This window comes from Pongo abelii, chromosome 8, assembly GCF_028885655.2.
Source record: "Pongo abelii isolate AG06213 chromosome 8, NHGRI_mPonAbe1-v2.0_pri, whole genome shotgun sequence".
NCBI lineage: Eukaryota > Metazoa > Chordata > Mammalia > Primates > Hominidae > Pongo > Pongo abelii.
The window spans coordinates 55,846,115-55,863,432 of NC_071993.2; the positions used below are offsets into that span (position 1 = coordinate 55,846,115).

Below are 17,318 nucleotides of genomic sequence, written 5' to 3' on the forward strand. Positions count from 1 at the left end.
AGCAGAGGACGGCTCCTTACTCGAGGAATGCGGGCGGCGGTCGTCCAGAGCCGATGATGAAACGGGCTATTTCTGCCCCGGGACATCAGCAGGGCTCCGAGCTCTGGCTCCAAGGCACACACTCTCCTGTTTTTAATGTTTCCCTAAACAAATGTTTTCCTTCCCACCTCGGGATATTTTTATTTGACCCTAGGTGCTGGAATAGCTTTAGCAATCATTCTGGATTGAAGTTGGAATCGTGGTTAGGGTCCGGCTAAGCGGCAAGCAATTTCTCACTCCCCAAGTGATCTGTTACTCGTGGCTGATTTGGAAGTAAAAATAGCAGCTGAGGCTGTTTGTTTAATCTGACTGTTACTTGACACCACGCGGGTGTTGCAGTGCGGACTGTTTGCCTCTTCCCCACCAAGAACACCATTTGGTTTCCCCCGGCTGGGTCTCTATTTAGGTAAGCTTCGCGGACTTCCCGTGTCTGGCCGGCTTCTGGTCACTGATCTTCCTCAGTGGGTAGGTTTGTGAGCTAGAGGAGGCTTGGGTCCTGAATCCACTCTCCTATCACCTTTGGGCAGCCTGGCTAAAGAGGAAAGAAGAAGTCTTCGCTGCTGGGCAGAGCCGGGGTTCTCTCCCATTCCCGAGGAGGCCCGAGCAGCTGGACACGCAGAGAGCGGAAGGTACAGCCCAGACACTTGTCTGGCTCCTTAGCGTGGGCAGGGAGGCTCAAGCTCATGGCGGAAGGGACGTTCCCGCTGGGCCGATGCTGTGCTGGGGAAGTAGTTCGGCGCCAGGGTGCTGTGCAGGGTGGTATGTGTGTGCCGGGAGCCCATTGGTGTTGGGGCTGAGGTTCTTGGTGTGCTGGATGGGCCTCGGGGACCACGTACCCGGAACCGTGTACATGTGTGACTTTGTCCTTAGGTGTCATCTGTCAGGGATGTCTGCTCCCACATGGCTGAGTGAGTGCACAGATGTGCCCAGGCCACTGCGCTGTCAAATGGGAGGCACCCCATGGTCCCAGGTTTTCAGCATTCAGGGCTGAGGGAGGCTGGCTTTCTTAGCTCCCCCAGCGCTGGGCCAGGCAGGGTCACACCAGCTGTAACAAAGAGAAAAACTGGTGACTGAGACGTTTTGGCCTGTGGGCTCTGCGAGCATGTGTGTCCCCAAAACAAAGCCCGCCACAGGCTGCCTGTTCTTACACACCCTGGGAGGGCCCCCACCAGACTCCCACAGGGTAGGCTTGACTGAGTCTAAAATTACCTCTTTTATTTTCTGGTGGAGAAGAATTGAACAGTGAGAACGGCAGTGGTCAATGTGTGTGGAAAGCTAGATAGCCTTAAGAAGAATCATTGTGTAGGCCTTTCGGGTAGCTCCGTTAAGTATAGGAACCTGGGGAGCAGATTAAATAGATGTGCGTAGTAAAAGAGGTCCTGTTTTCCCAGCATTTGAGTTCCCTTTACAGAAGTGGCTGGTAACTCTGGTCTGTGGTCTGAGCACCTGGTTTTGTAAATAAAGTTTTATTGGCACACAGCCACGCTCATTCATTTGCATATTGTCTAAGGCTGCTTCTACACTATATCAGCAGAGACCATATGGCCTGCAAAACTGAAAACGCTTACAATGTGGCCCTTTACAGAAAAAGTTTGCTGACCACTGTGTTACAAGAACACTTCTTGAGATGGGTCAATTTAATACAAAAAAAAAAAAAAAAAAAAGCAGTGAAAGTTCTTGCTGTTAGAATAGCTGTAAGCCAGACCCTTCAGGACCAGTGGCTGGCTCCTGAGCCTCCTGCACCTTCCAGGGCCCACTTTTTAGGCCTGGCTGATACAGGAAATGTCCAGTTTGCTGTCATGGTGCTGGGAGGGTTAGCTTAGCAGTAGAATCACCAGACACACAGCGTGTCCATGTGGCCTGGGCCGAGCAGGGCAGATTGTGCTTATCGGGGTGATTTATAAATAGCCTTCCCCGGGTGACCCAAGTCCAACACACATCTGCCCCTGGGTCTCTGGGAACAAGTTTGTCTGCTCTTGGATGACCAGAAGCTCACTGGGAAGCGAACAACTGTGTGCAGTGGGTAGGAAGGGGGCTGGTGGAATGCTGTGTCCTGGAGCAGAGCGGCTTAGGTCTGGAACCTGGGGAGAGAAAGCTGTTGAGAGTAGACAAGAAGGCCAGAGATGGCCTTGCATCCTCCCACCTTGATTTATTTTTGCCAGGACAGAAGTCAGTGTCTTTGTCTTTTCCTGATCCTAAGGAAGCCCTGGAGACCCTTACTGAAGAGGGGAGGCCTCATGTCTTGAAATAGCCCTATTCCTCCAGTCTCTGCCAGAAATCTCAGGAACCCAAGCCTGCTGGTGGCACCAGGACTAGGCCGTCTTCCTCAGTGGCTCTTGGGATTTTACTCCATATGCCCTGGGTTACCGGAGGGAAGCAAAGGGCTTCGAGAGAAGGCCACGCTACAGGGGCACACAGGGCTGCTGCTCCCCAACAGGGCCCATCGAGGCTGGAGTGGATTTTGGTTTTATTTCCATTTGAGAGTTTGCCTCATTTCACAAAATCCAGCCAGTCCATAGTCTTTAACTCAATCATATGCTTCATTTAGTTAACTGGAAAAATCTCAGACACCCCCTCATTTCTACTTGGTTTCCAAGGGTTGCATGGCATGAGCTAGTGGATGGGACAGAGCAGGAAGGACAAGGGATCAGTGGAGGCCTATCAAGACCCAAACATGGAGCATGTAGAGCACATGCTGATGCTCAGATGTGTCACCCCCAATGTAAGTTATTGGTATCACTCTGGAACATTCCCTGGAAGGGGCTCCCTGTGGGAAGAATACAGTGTGATTAACCCACAGCCTCCTAAAGTCAAGGGGAGGCAAGAGCAGAACTCAGCTGACCTGGGTTGTCAGGGGAAAAACTGAAGCCAGCTCAGTGCAAAGTGCATTCCCTTCCAAGCCCAGGTCAGACAGCCTGGGGAAAGTCTGACAGAAAGAAAATCCCAACAACCAATCAACCATGAATAGCTTCCTCTCCAGACTTAGAGACCTCCCTGTCTTAGATGAAGGGGAAAGGGACGTTGTTCTGGGCCATGACACATGGCAGATGGGCAGGCCTTCCTTGCATCCTCCATTCTCTGCTTGGCCAATCCCAGGGGCTCCTTTGGCCCACCCCACTCTGGGATGTCTTCCCTTGCCTCGGTTGGTCCCTTCTTTCACTACTAACCCCCTTCCCAGGTGGGCTTGAGCTGCTGAGGGGCTGCAAGGATGGCTGGAGGGAAGGATTTCATCTGGGATATCTCCCACCTCAAAGCCTTCACCTGAAGCTTGAGGAGGGCAGGGGGAAGGGGAGGCTCTCCAATTTGCTTGGGAAGCCTCTGAAGGAGTTTCTGAGGCTCTCTCCCTACTCCCCACTGTGTCAGGAGGTTGGTTCCAGACCTGGCACCACTGAGCCTGCCTGCAAGGGCCAGGTCATGCCAGGTCACATTGGAGCTGCCCCTTGGCTTGCCCTGTCCCGGGTTGCCAGGCCACAGTAGCACCACCAGCTCATCCTTTCACCTGGCTCTGTCTGCCACCCTCAGAGGCAGATCAGCCGAAGACTAAAGAGGTCAAGGGGTAAGAGCTCAGGCCCCCTAGGCTACACCCCCTAGATGCGAGCCATTTCTTGCCCTCAGTTTGCCCACCATTTTCCCTGTGGAAATCATTGGCTGCGAACCTCCAGTATGCAAAGTTTTGGAGTATCTGGTCTCATTCTCAACCATCCAGCATGATAGGTCTTGTGAGCCCCCTCATGGAGGCAGGCACCAAGGTTTGGAGAGGTTAAGTAACTTGCTCAAAGATGCACCGTGAATGAGGGGCTTGTGATCTGAATGCAACCCCCATGTCTTGTACTCACGGCCTCCTGATACCCAGAGCTCCCAATAGATTCTCTAGAAAGGAGGCCATCCTGTCACCAGAGACAAAACCTCCCTTAGGAAAGCTGAGTACGCCTAGAGAGGTGCACAGGCTTCACCCCAGCTCCTCAGGACTTCGGGAAGTTGCCCAGGGTGCTGCAGGAATTCCACACTGTGCTTGGAAGCCTGTGGCTCTGAAGGGGCAACAGGACAGGCAAATCTGGGTTCATAGGTCAGCCCTGACACTTCTTGGCAAGCCCCCTGGACCTCAGCTTTCTCCTCTGTAAAATGGGAATAATAACAGCTCCCACATCAGTCCTGAGAGCATTAACTGAGCAAATGTATGAAAAGTTCCCAGCACGTGGTAGAAATACAAGAACTGCTCTCCTCACCCCACTGTCCTATTTAGAGATTTTTTCCTTCCCACTTAAACTCCAGCTTGGGCCTATACCTTCCAGAGTCACCAAGGAGAAAGTCCTATGCCTCAGAGTTCAGCTGGTTCATGCTCACAACTCAGTGGGAGAGCAGCTGGCACCATACAGGACTGACCCCAGCCCCATGGTGACCACACATGGTGACCACCTCCCCTCTTGTGCAGAAGAGGTCATGGATCTGAGCACCTTCAGCACATGGGGTGGGTGGGAGGTCAAGCCTGAGTGGGAAAGTAATATTCCCACCTCTGAACCAGGCTCACGACAAGGGCAGACACAGCACAAACCACAGCCACTGACAAGCATCAGACACGAGTGGCCCAAGAGACTAGGACTTATTAGTACAACCTCCCTGAAGCAGGGGCAACCTCCCATCACTTAAGACCCAGATCAGCTTTCTCCAGGTGTGGTCTCAGGGCCAGCAGATCTCCTGGGTCCTGAGCAGGATCAAGCGCTGTTAAGCCAGCCCCCAGGGCATTCTGAAAAGTGTGAGGATGCTTCCTTAAGAAGGGAAAGGGAGGCAAGGGGCTGGCACTGTTCTCAGACACAACAGGAGATGCTCCAAGGAGCCAAGTTTTTCACATCAACACAGCCATAGGTTGAAATAAACATGATTGTTAGAGGAGCATCTTTCAGCTTTAAATTTGAAAAGGAGAACCAGGCTGGCCACATCTGAATGGCTTTCCTTGCCACGAGGAATTCCATGAAGCAGTTGGGTGCTGGTCAGCTCTTTACACTGCACTGCAGGAGCCTGTTCTCCCCTTTCCTTCCCCTGGCCGAGCTGCCTCACCCCTGCTGTGCTGGTTGGAGAAAGGACAGCGGTCATCTACCAGCTACTTTCCAGCCTCCAGTAGAGACATGAGGAGAAGGCCAGGCACAGCTTCAGACCTATGTGGGAGGCTTAGGAATTCCCAGGGGTGCTCTGTGTGAGGCCCCCTTCTCCTTATCCCAGACGCACGCAGCTTCGTGGCTTCCAGGCCAGGGAAGACGACCTCTGCAGGAGAGCCAGGTCTCCTCTAGCTTTACTAAAACAAATGCTCCCTGGCGGGACCAGATGCAGAGGGAGATAGCTGAGAATTTGCTAGGAGAGAGGTTGCTACCCATTCCTCGCCCTGCACGAACCTGTGGCAGATAGAAGACCATCTCATCTCTTGACTCTCTGCCTCACTGCATTCTGCAGAGACCTGGCCCTGAATCCTGGCTCTGCTGCTCTCTGGCTGTGTGACCTTAAGTGAGTTCCTTAACCTCTCTGACCTTCAATTTCTCCACCTAAAATTCCTTTTTCATCAGCCCTACTCAATTTGCCAGTTGTTGCACCCATTGAGTGAGGCCATGGATACAGAGTGAGGGACAGGTGGCAGGAGCTCCATCAACAGGATGGGTGCCTGGGACTGCCAGGGGGCTAACATTTGGTGACAGCTCTTCCAGCTCTTCTTCTCCGCCTGTGTCATGCAACCTCATGGCACCAGTTTACATATGGAGAACCTGGTCTATAGACAATGCGATGGACTCTGTAGAAACCCTGCCCTCCCGTAGTTCTCAGGAGTCCTGCCTGAACCTCCTCTCTCTGCCAAGGATGGCACCCTCCAGGGCTGCTTTCAGGGGGTTCCCCTCCCCTTAGTGCCTGGCTCCCTTCCTAGGGGCTGGAGAAAGGATGGTTCCTGAGGGGATACCCCCATCCCAGCAAAGACAAATGTCTCTTCCTCCAGGAGCCCTCAAGTGGGCTTCTGTCTAGACAAGGCTCTCCAAGGTGGAATCTGGTCATAGGTTACAGTTGTCCCTTCACCACCCACTTCCTGATCCATAAGGGGTTTCCACAAGCATAAGCTGCTGGGTCTGCCTTTCCATTTGCCCCAAGGTCACCAAAGTGAGACTGAGGCTCACACAAGTTGAGTGGCAAGTCCTATAGCTGTCTGATTCTGAAGCTCTTAACTGGAGAGTTATGTGCCCCAGTAAGTAAGGGCCAGGGCAGGGTTTCAAGTTCTTTGCACCCCATGCTATGGAATCCCAGGTGTCATGTGGTATGGGGAATAGAAGGACATCCTATGGCCATAGGTCTCAAGATGAGCTCTAAGGAGACCTGTGGGTAAGAACCAGGAGTATGGAGGCTGCAAGGTAGCCAGGGGCAGGTGGGGCCCCAAAGGCACAGTGTGGTGCTCAACAGAGACTCTTAACCTGTAGCTGGCATTCTAGAAGCTGCTAGAGGAGGCTCTCTAAAGACAGGTGAAAGGGACCACTTCTCTGGCAGCCCTAAGTTCCAGCCCCACACCACCAGGTATTAAATTCTGCACTACACACGTTTCTCCTCTGTAAAGAACAAGAGTAACTCCTGTGTAATGAGGCTGTTGTGAATACTAATTAAATAATAAATATTAATTATACTAGGTTATAAAGTACCTTTATACCAGGTGCTCATTCCCCACTCAGTGGATAAGAGAAATTTCTCTCACCTACTCATTCACTCACTTGTTTAGCAAATAAATGGCCCCATGCTAGGAACAGGCACTGTGTGGAGACTGGAAACATAACCTAGAGCAGAAAGGCAAGGCCCAGCCCATGGACCCGCCACCAGGGGGTGGGGTCTCCTCCCCTCCCCAAGTGAATCTGATCAGTCACTGTGTTTGGGCCTTGGGTCTCCAATTCTCCATCCCGATGAAAATCTAGCATTACCAGAAACAGGGCACCCATAAGATGGGCATAATTAGGGATGCCTAAAATTTCTGGTCTCAGAGAGTTTTTTTTAAATCACTATAGATCATAAGTCATTATTGAGTCTTGAAATCACTTACTAAGTTGTGAAGAGGATTTTTAAATGAAAGACTAGAATAGATTAGATTAGGATGGAGCAGTACATATAAGAAGGGTAAGCTTTGCTTTGTCCAGTTTTCCATGATACATATGTCTCCAAGCATGTTCTGTGCCATGATGTAAATGCATTTCTTACTACGTGTAGAGGAGAAACCTCTGCTCTGTGGAGACACGGAGAGGAGGATGTGCATGCCATTCACTCGCTCCCTGTCGACCTGGCAGGTGAGGCATGGGGCTTCAATGGTCAGGGCTTTCTGAACCTCCTTCTAGTCCAGGCGTCCTCCTTGCTGTGGTGGGGATCCAGGACCTGGTGGTTTGGCTGACTCCAGCATCGAGAGACTCTCAAGCAGTGCCTGCCACAGGGACCAATTCCATGAAAATTCCTGTGTCCAGCATGCGGAGCAACCTTGGGAGTGGGCAGTCCCAGGGGTGGGCACAGCCGGGCTGATTTTTATTATCCCTTTTTTCCAGGTGTAGCAGTTAAGTGACACCCATGACAACAGCACTTTAGAGCTGGGTCTCCGCTCTCCCCACTGCCGGTACTGCCTATTTGATGACTGTCATGTCAGTTCCTGCCATTTCCAGAATCCAGGGCAAGATGTTCCTAGGAAATGTGGAGGGGAAGAGCAAGTGAATACATGAATGAGTGAAGGCAGGAAGAGCCTAGTGCTGGGCTAGTGCTCCCTCCCTGATTCTCTAACAGCAGTTCTCAGCCAGGGGTGATTTTCTCCAGAGACTTGGGCAGCGCCAGTGATGTGGGGACTTAGTCTATTGGGAGCACCTGTGCCAGGTGCATGGCGTGGGGTCCACTTGCAGATGAGACAGGCTCTCACATGCCATGTCCCTCAAGCACGGTTGTACTCAGCAACCATGGCTAAAGAGCACAGAGCAGCACGAGGACCTGTGCCCAGATCCCAGGGGGACCCACCATTCACATGGCCCCTGCGCTCCTGAAGGAGCCATGTGTCCCTCCTCCAGCAGCTGCCCTGGCTGGCCTGGCGGTGGGGGTGGCCCTGCAGTTTGGGTTGGGTACAACAAGGAGGTGCAAGGGTAAGAAGGATGAGCAGCAGAACCATGGCTGCCAGGCTGACCCTGCTTTCTCCCAAAATCTCTGCCCCTCAGGCAACTCCCCTCCTGGGCAGTGGAGCAGGACTGGCACTCTCCCAGCCCTGGGAGAGGAAGACAGGGTGAACAGAGTTGTTTGGGATCACATGCTGTCCCTTCCAGATCTTTCTGCTCCTACTTTTACCTGTGATGCCAGCATGGCTGCTCCTATAAAGCATCTCTGAGCTCACAAGGAGACGCCAAGGGTACCTCTGAATTCGCCAGGAGAAGCCAAGGGCACCTCTGAGCTCACGAGGAGAAGCCAAGGGCCCTTTGCTCAGGGATCATCTGGCTGCTGAGGCTGGGCCCCTTGAGGTCTGCAAAGAACACCTGAGAGAGTGTCGTGGAGCAGCTGGCAGTGCCAGGCCTGAGCTCCTTCCTAGTGGAAGGGACTGCCCAGAGACTGTGTCTGGCTGAGTCCAGCCCATCTGGCCACCAGGAGCTCCAAGGTGTGATCCTCCATAATGCTCCACCTCCAGAAGCAGTCAGAAACTGCGCGAAGAAGTGCTGCTGACACCTCGCAGGTTAGCCTTTGTGGAGTGAGACTCTACCCAAGTTTAAGCAGTGCGAGCTCCGGAGCCTGCTGGGAAGCAGAGGCCTACCAGAGCCCCCTGCACCCTGCAAGGCCCACTGAGCACACCTCGTCCCAACTCTACCTGGGATGTCAGGGGAGCAGCAAGAAATTAGCCAGTGCTACAAATACAGTGCTTTTTGCCCCAGAGAGCTGGTTATTAAACATTGCTTGGTCAGCCCTGGTCATCAGGGAACAGGAACCAGGAGGGGACAGGTTGTGGGAGACTGCTTGAACCCAGCCCCATTCTCCTCCTCTCTTCTTTTCTCCTATGACTTCTCATTTCTCTTGCCATAAGGGTCCCTCCCTGGGTCTGTGATGCCAGGTGTTGGTCACCCTCACGTCCTGGGTTAGACCAAGCCCGGCCTTCCCTGTGCCTTGTTCCCTGGCCTCTAACTGTAGGCACAGCCCTGGGTCTAAGCAGCACGTGGAAGCTTCTGGGGAATGACCCATCCAGACACGGCAGACTGGCTACCCAGGCCAGAAGTCAGCTTCAGGCTGGGCTGAGATCACAGAGAAAGCATCTCTCCTCCAGTCTCTCCCCAGAGGGCAGCAGCCCCTGCTATCCCCTGCTCATATCCAGTTCTGTGGGTTTGACAAGCCCAGGCAAGCTGGTTTCTTCAATCACAACCTCTGGGGCATCCTGGACTTCTACCTGCTACAAGATTTAGAGGCCCCTGCACATGTAATGTGGTTGTAGAAGATTCAGACTCCCACCAGGCCAACACTGCCATCATGGCACCCAACCACATCATGTTCCTGGGGCTGGCCAAAGCCAAACTTGTTCTCTCCCAGGGCACAGTGGCCTCAGAGTCAGTTTGAGAGCCTTTGGCTTTCCCAGTCTATAACCTGAGTTTGGGTCCAGTCAAGCCAGGCCAGGCTGCAGGCTGACACCCCTCTCCCATGTGCCAAATATCAGGCTAGTGGAGCCAAAATGGCCAGACTGGATGTACAATGACCCTTATGCAAATCAAATCTCTGCTTTACACGCATAAGTGGTACTGCCCAGTGGAAGCCAATCTAAGGCAGAGGTAATTGTGCTTTTACAAAGCAATAACTTCCCAGGATCCATCCAGTTACGCGAGGAGAGGGCCTGGGTCAGCCCTGCACATGGCTATATCTCCAGCACCAAAACTGGTGACATGAAGCAGGTGTTCAATGAGTAGTTGTTGAATGGATCAATACATAAATGAGCTTCAAGTCATGCTTACGAGATCTTAGGCTTTCTTCTAGGAGTCTAAATGAACTTATAATTTCTGATTTCCAAAAGTCAAAAGGGGTTACAAAGACACAGCAAGCCCCACATGGGAGGAGCTGAGGAGGCATCATCTTGGGGCCAGAGAGCAGAGCACTGAGGCCGAGGACTGGGTGAGGCCCTGCCCAGCACTCCCAGGCCTTAAGCAAGGGACCAGCGATTTACCTAGCCAGTCACAGCTCAGTTTCATCAGCTGTGAGATGATGAGGGGAGTCTATCATGCCAAGTGTTATCAAGGAATAAGTGAGCACAGGCAGGTGCAGGGGTTGACCTGCTGCTTCACAGACACTCAATACGGGCCTGCTGCCCTCACCTGAAAGGTTTCAACTGAGGAAGTAAATTTTGCCATTTCATTGTTAGCTGCTATGGGCTGAATGTGCGTGCTCCAAAATCCACTGAGATTACCCCAGTGGAATGGTATTAGGAGGTGGGGCCTATGGGAAGTAATTAGGTCATGAGGGTGGGGTCCCTTGTGATAGGATCAGTGCCCTTATAAGAAGAGACACAAAAGGGCTTGCTTATACATGTGCACGCTCACTCTCTCTCTCTGCTGTATGAGAATACAACAAGAAAGTGACCATTTACAATCCAGGAAGAGGGCCCTGACCAGAAACCAGGTCTGCCAGTGCCTTGATCTTGGACTTTCCAGCCTCCAGAACTGTGAGGAGTAAATGTCGATTTTAAGCCTCCTAGCCTATGATATTTTAGTCCAAGCTAAGACATTCTCCTTGTAAAGCATAGACCATAGACAAGGACATTCCCCTCTAAAGCAAGAGGGCTGTTAGAATTGCACAGAGAGGTTAAGAGCTTGGCCCAAAACTGACCAGCAAGGAGCAGGTTCAGAGCAAGGCATGGGGTGTTGGAGGCTGTGTGTGCTCTGCATCTGCGGGTGGAGGACCATCTGTGAGCAGGGCTCCAGGCTGTGCATAGACAGGGAGGAGTTGTCACACTTCACTCCACTGAACTGCTCATCAGACATGCCTGAGTCGATGGCTCAGAAAACCAACCCAGAAAGAAGAGCAAGAGGAATCAATTCCAATTTGTTAGAGCCTTCTGGGTGTGATAAAGCCAACCCCTGCCATCTCCACTGTCTTCCTGTTTCCCCTTCTCTAAGAAGTGAAAGCACCATTCAATTAAGGTAATTAAATTCACCCGAAGATCTTGGGCTCAAAAACCACACTACCAGCAAGTGGTCAAACCCAGCAACAAAGCAAAAACCAATGGCTTCCTGTGGAAAGACGGGCAGGGATGAGGAGGAAAATGGAACATATCTTCAGCAGCTCAGAGGTGCACCTTGGGCCTGCAGGGGAGCCCCCAGCTCTGCAAAGCCCAGCTGCCTGAGCCTCTCACAGCACCAGAGCCCTCCCCAAACAGGAAGGACTCATGTTTAAAGGCTGAATCAAAAGTTTCACTTCTGTGGATGTCTGGGAGAGCTCAGCTGAGAAGATCCTTAGGACATGACGTGAAAGTGAAATGAAACCCTCGTTTTCTCCCCCAGAGCCACCAATTCTCTGATGAACTCCAGCCCATGAGCCATAAGTGGGGCTGGCAACACCTCCCAGGACATGCCTACGGAAGCCTGAGTCCACAGGCCAGAGGTTCGGGGTTTCATCCTGGAGAAAGCAGAAGGCGGTAAGGTGGTGAGCCCAGGCTGACTCATCCCCAGTTCTTCCCTGTCTTTACATGCTGTGTGGCACTGAGCAACATCCTGCACTTCTCTGTGCCTTTGTTTCTCAACCTAGAAGATGGTGACAAGGCCACTCAACCTGCCTCAGAGGAGTGATGAGAATCAAACAAGATCACGAATGCTGAAATGTGTCATGAACTACAGGGTGATGCATACACATGAGCCGTGACTGTCACTGTGTCATCCCAGTATTGACTCACTGCATTGGCTTCCTCTGATTGTGATCCACTTTGAGTGCTAAAAGTTGGTGAGACCCTCAGGTAGCCAGGTGATGATGGTGATGATGATGATGATGATGATGATGATGATGATGATGATGATGAAGAAGAAGAAGAAGTCATCGTCCAGTGGAATTTGATTTTCAGATAATGAATAATTTTGTTAGTATGAGTGTATCCCACATATTGCATGGGATACACTTACACTAAAAAAGTATTTATTGTTTATTTGAAATTCACATTTCACTCAGTGTCCTGTATTTTTAATTTGCTCAATCTAGCAGCCTGACCATGCCAGATCACCAACTGTTCCCTCTGTGCAGTGTCCCCAGGACCACCAAGACCCAGCCCCAAGCCCACTCTGTCACTCACCAGCTGTGAGACATGGAATATCTGGGTCCTCCATCTCAGGGCGCTTTGTCTCACCTCATGGGTGATTGTGGTCCCTGAGTTGGGCCCTCCAGCGTCACCAAGTGGGGCTCTGGTCCTGTGGACCTGACAAGCTTCTCAGTTATGTGGAGAACACCTGCAATAGAACTTGGCATGTAGGAATTGTGAGTCTTCTCCCGTACACTTGCCATCCTTACAACCTGGGACACATGAGGGTCCGGGATAGATCAGCAGAAGTTGGACTGCATGACCTTCTCAGGCCTGGGTTGGCTGCCAGCCAGGAGCCCCAAGGAAGACAAGGGCAACATTGACCTCTGACCCTCTGCACACCACAGTAAACCTCTGTCATCACATCCCAGGGTCCAAGAAGTACACTCAACAACCAGAGCTGAAAACATTTCCCAGTAACCATGGTGCACCAGGCACGCTGTAGGTAAAAGATGAACCAAGTCAGGGACCTCACACCAAGGATCTCAAAGTCTAGTGGGAGAGATAGATTCACTGCAGTGCAGGAAGAATAAAGCAATGTAAGTGATAAAAAGGGAAGAAAAGATTCTACGAGGAACAGAACAGAGGAGGAAGTTGTCAGCAGTTGTGGCCGAGGACAGAGAGAGACATTCCAGGCAGGGGGACTACTACTTGAGGGATCTAGTCCAGGACACATGGGGTCCTGCCCCTCCCTGGCACAGGGCACCACAGGCCTGGAGGAAGGAGGGTGTGGGAGCAGGCAGAGCTCCCCTGCCAAGAGGGACTTGAGGGTCACGCATAGGCATTTGTAAAGGATTAGGAGGGAGAGAGAATTGCATCCGCAAAAAGCAGCACATCCCAGTCAATAATAACAGCATCATGAGGCGTGGCATGGAAAAAAAAAGCATCATGTGAGAAAACATTTTGGAAGAGTTAGAATTTAGCAATGACTGTGCAAAGGGTATTTCGGTGCTTATATCAAGGAAAAGCTGATTCATGGGGATACATGTTCAGATTGAGTTTGTTTGATGTATTCTGATTCAAAAAGGTGACCCTACAATAAGGAGAAGAAAATACACATCCTTAAGTGTAATTCTCAGGGCTCCAAGGCTACAGGGCACTACCAGTTCACCCGTGCGCATATTCACAGTGGGCATGGCAGACCCTTCGCTCTTCTCCAGGGGCTCAAATGGAGAGTCCATTTTTAAATTCCTGCCCAGAGATCCTGTTTCCCCTAGTGTGCTCTGGTGTTTTGCAGAACCTTCTCCACCTGATGCAAGTTTGGCCTGGGTCAGTGGAGGAAGTGCTGGAGGTCTGCAGAACACAGCGCTGTTGAGTCCTGCACAGTTGCCTGGAGGCAGAGGGCAAAGCCAGCATTTCATCCACTGACACTATAATTTAGATAACGCATCACTTAATGACCATTCACACTGTGGCTGTAAACAGAGCCCCAGGTAATGTACTCAATAAAAGTTTGCTGGACGCTGGCCCTCCCGGAGGCATCAAAGCCACTCCCCAACTTAGAGCACTGAGAGCAGTGTGAGAGACCAATTGGGAAATGGCGAAGTCACGATGAAGTCTCTTTTCATCTCCCCCTGTAGAAACGCAATCTGGACATACACAGTACGTGCCATGCTGCTGAGGGACACCTTCCCTGGAGCCAGCTTGTCAACAGTCTCTAAGAACAATCCCGTCCACCTGCTTCCATCTCTTACCATGGGGGAATTTTACATATTTGAGGGGTTTTGAATCAAAAAGTAAATAAAATCCACTTGGATTCAAATTCACTAATTTGAAACTTGTGATAATTCTGCGATTATAGGATTATAATTGACTGTCAATAAAATAAGTCCTGCTAAGCCTGTCAAAAGTGTGAGTAATATCATGACAGGTGGAAGGGTTTTCTCATTTATTTAACAGATATTGCTTGCACTGTGCACTATGCTGCGTGAAAAAGAAACAGACATGGACCCCGCCACAAATAAACACTCAGGCTAGCAGGAGGGACAAACATTTAACAACAAATCACCCAGTTAAATGCTTAATTATAATTATGGTAAGTGCTACAAAATGATGGGTATAGCCTATGATAAAGGGATGTAACAGGCAGACTTGGAATAGCCTGAAGAAGCTGCATCATCAAAGGGACATGTGAACTGGGCTCTGAAGCACATGTTGGAGTTAACCCGGTAATGATGAAAGGATGGAAGTAAAAAAGTCCAGGCAGAGGGAACACCATGAGCAGAGGCCCTGAGGCAGAAAGTAGGGTGGCATGAAGCTGGAAAAAGACCAGGGTGGCTGGAAAGCCAAGCATGAGGGGAAAGATGGCGCAAGGTGTGTTTGGAAAGAGAGGATCTGTGTTAAGGAGATTGATCTTCATTCCTTAAAACTGGAAAGCCATCGAGAGATTCTAAGCAAAATGTTGATATGAACAAGTTTGAGTGTTGAAAGCTGCCTCTTGGTGCAGGGCAGGAATGGGCTGCTGCAGTGGCCCAAGGATTTGAGAGGGCAGCTTGGTCCACAGTGACCATGGAGATGGAGACTGGTGTGTAAGGAAGAGACCCTCAGAGATGAAACTCATGGGACTAGGAAATGGATGTCATAGGGAAAGGCACAGGGAGGAGGAGGAGGAGGAAGTCGAACGTGACGTCAGGTTTCTGAGGTCCCTAGGGAGAAAGCTGGCTTGCAGAAGGCTCATGGACTCTGCTTTAAACATGTGGGTTGGAAGGGTTGTGAGACAGGTGCACCGAGTTGCCTGGTGGGTGGGCAGAGGCGTGGACTGCAGCCAGGCAAATGGCCTCGCCTGGACGCCGCCTCAGTGTGTGGATGTTTGCGGGGACCATGGTGTGGGGACAATCGCCTGCGTGGTGACTGTAGAGTGAGAAGAGAAGAGGCTCCAGGGCTGGGAGCAGAGGAAATCCAGCAGTCAAGGAGAGGAAGAGACTAAACATCCAGACAGGGAGGGGAGAAGGAAAGAGTCAAAGTGAAAGAGTATCTTAAGTAGACAGTGGCCACGAGTCTAGATTGCAGCCTAGAAGTTCAGTCAGATGAAGAGCAAAAATGCCATCAGAACATCCATCAGGAAGGGGTGGGGGCCAGACATTAAAGGCCGAGTGAAATGGGTAAGGAAATAATGGAGGTGGGGAGGAGATACGAAGCATTTAAGAGAACAGTCTTTGAAGGCCACAGACATAAATAGGAACTGACCAGGTCATGATTAAATATCGATGTTTATTTCTATGCATTCATGACCAGGTTCCAAGACCTTGTTTAAAGCATGGCCCTGCCATGTGCACTGTATCCTCCGTCATGCTGCCTGAAGGGAACACACCTTTTCACTGGCAAAGTGCTCTATGAGCAAGAATTTTCACCAGTTCAGAGTGGCTTCCTTCAAATGGTTCAAAGTGGTGAGCAAGAGAGTTTTTTCACTGGCGTCTGGAAAATTCATTCCAGCAGCAATGTCAGTGAGTCCATGAGGCAACTGCCTAGGGGGAAAGCCCAAGCACAGGGTGAGGGGTGCCCTAACCATTCACAAAATAAATGCCATTATGTCGTTCTGCACCTCCGTCTCATCCATGTGTGGCAGCAGATGGGTTTCATCCTCATGCCTAAGTCAGATCTCAGTGGAGCTGTGGGCAGGGGAGTGGCCTTATTATTTAGAGATGCAAATAGACTGATCTGAATTTTTTAGAAGGCCATAAGACCCAAGGCCAGGAGTCTTTCTCAACAAAATTCCTATTATCTTTTCGCTTCTTTTCTGTGCCTCAGTTTGCCCTCCAGGAAAAAAATCAGAATAAAGATAACCCAATTCAGAGCATTACCACAAACAGTGATTGAGCAGAGCATTACCACAAACAGTGATTGAGCTTCTATTTATTGAGCTCAGTGTACAAGACTCCCTTCCTTGGTTCAAGGAACTTCCATTCCAGTGAGGAGGGAAAGCAGCGATCATCAGTTCCTGAAACATATGGGTCACAATGTATGAAGTGACAACACGGCTGAGCTATGGAAAAGGTAAACCCAGTATGCTTTGGGAACACGAAGGAGGCCCATCTAAGCCAGCCTGGGGAGTCAGAGATGGGGCCTCGCCGTATGGTGGTAGACACAGAGCACCTCTGTGATTCTCCAAAGAAACAGACACCACAAATTCAAGCAATTATGATTATTAATATTATTAATAAACTACCTTGAACTAGATTAATATCCAGGAGCTACAAGCTGGGAAAGGTCTTATGGAAACCCCAAAGGTCTGCATTTAAAATGTGCAGAGCGGATTCATTTTAATTAGTTCACTCTTCATTCTGAGCATTCTGAATATCCTCCTGGGCAGCTTTTTGGTTCTTTTAGCTGTCAGAAGACTCAAGCCTCCTGCCAACAATGAATCCAACACTGTGCTGCCACTTGCTGAGTGGACTTGACTTTCACAGCTCCAGTTCTCTTTGCTGCAAAACCCAACTTACCAGTTCAGTGGGAAAAGGGCCTTGGGTCAGATTTTATTTGCAAAAAATAATTCACAACTGGGTCAATCATATTAGAAAACTGAAAGGCTTAAAAGAGGTTTCTAAAAATGTCTTGGGCCATGGACAAATGAATGGATATTAGAAGGGATATAAATTGACCTTATGGTCAAATATGCCTATTTTTGGAACTTTGTTGAGCTCAAGTATGGATTGTTTTTCATTTTTGAAGGCCAACTACATCGTTGTATAACTGACATTTAAAGATACTTTGGGTCAGGCATGATGGTTCACCCCTGTAATCCCAGAACTTTGGGAGGCCAAGGCAGACAGATCACTTGAGGTCAGGAGTTCGAGACCAGCCTGGCCAATATGGTGAAACCCCATCTCTACCAAAAATACAAAACTTAGCTGGGCATAGTGGTGCACACCTGTAATCCCAGCTACTTGGGTGGCTGAGGCAGGAGAATTGCTTGAACACAGGAGGCAGATGTTGCAATGGGCCAAGATCACACCATTGCACTCCAACCTGGGCAATAGAGCAAGACCCTGTCTCA

At 50.5% G+C, this 17,318-nt stretch overlaps 1 protein-coding gene across 1 annotated transcript in view; it reads left to right on the forward strand.

Moving 5' to 3' along the window:
- The first annotated feature begins 341 nt into the window (after positions 1–341).
- C8H10orf71 (chromosome 8 C10orf71 homolog) overlaps positions 342–17,318 on the forward strand; it is a 29,071-nt gene continuing 12,094 nt past the window's right edge. Inside the window, exon 1 of the mRNA XM_002820711.4 lies at positions 342–445. The gene's annotated coding sequence lies outside the window, so the exon portion shown is untranslated. The remainder of the gene's footprint in view (positions 446–17,318) is intronic.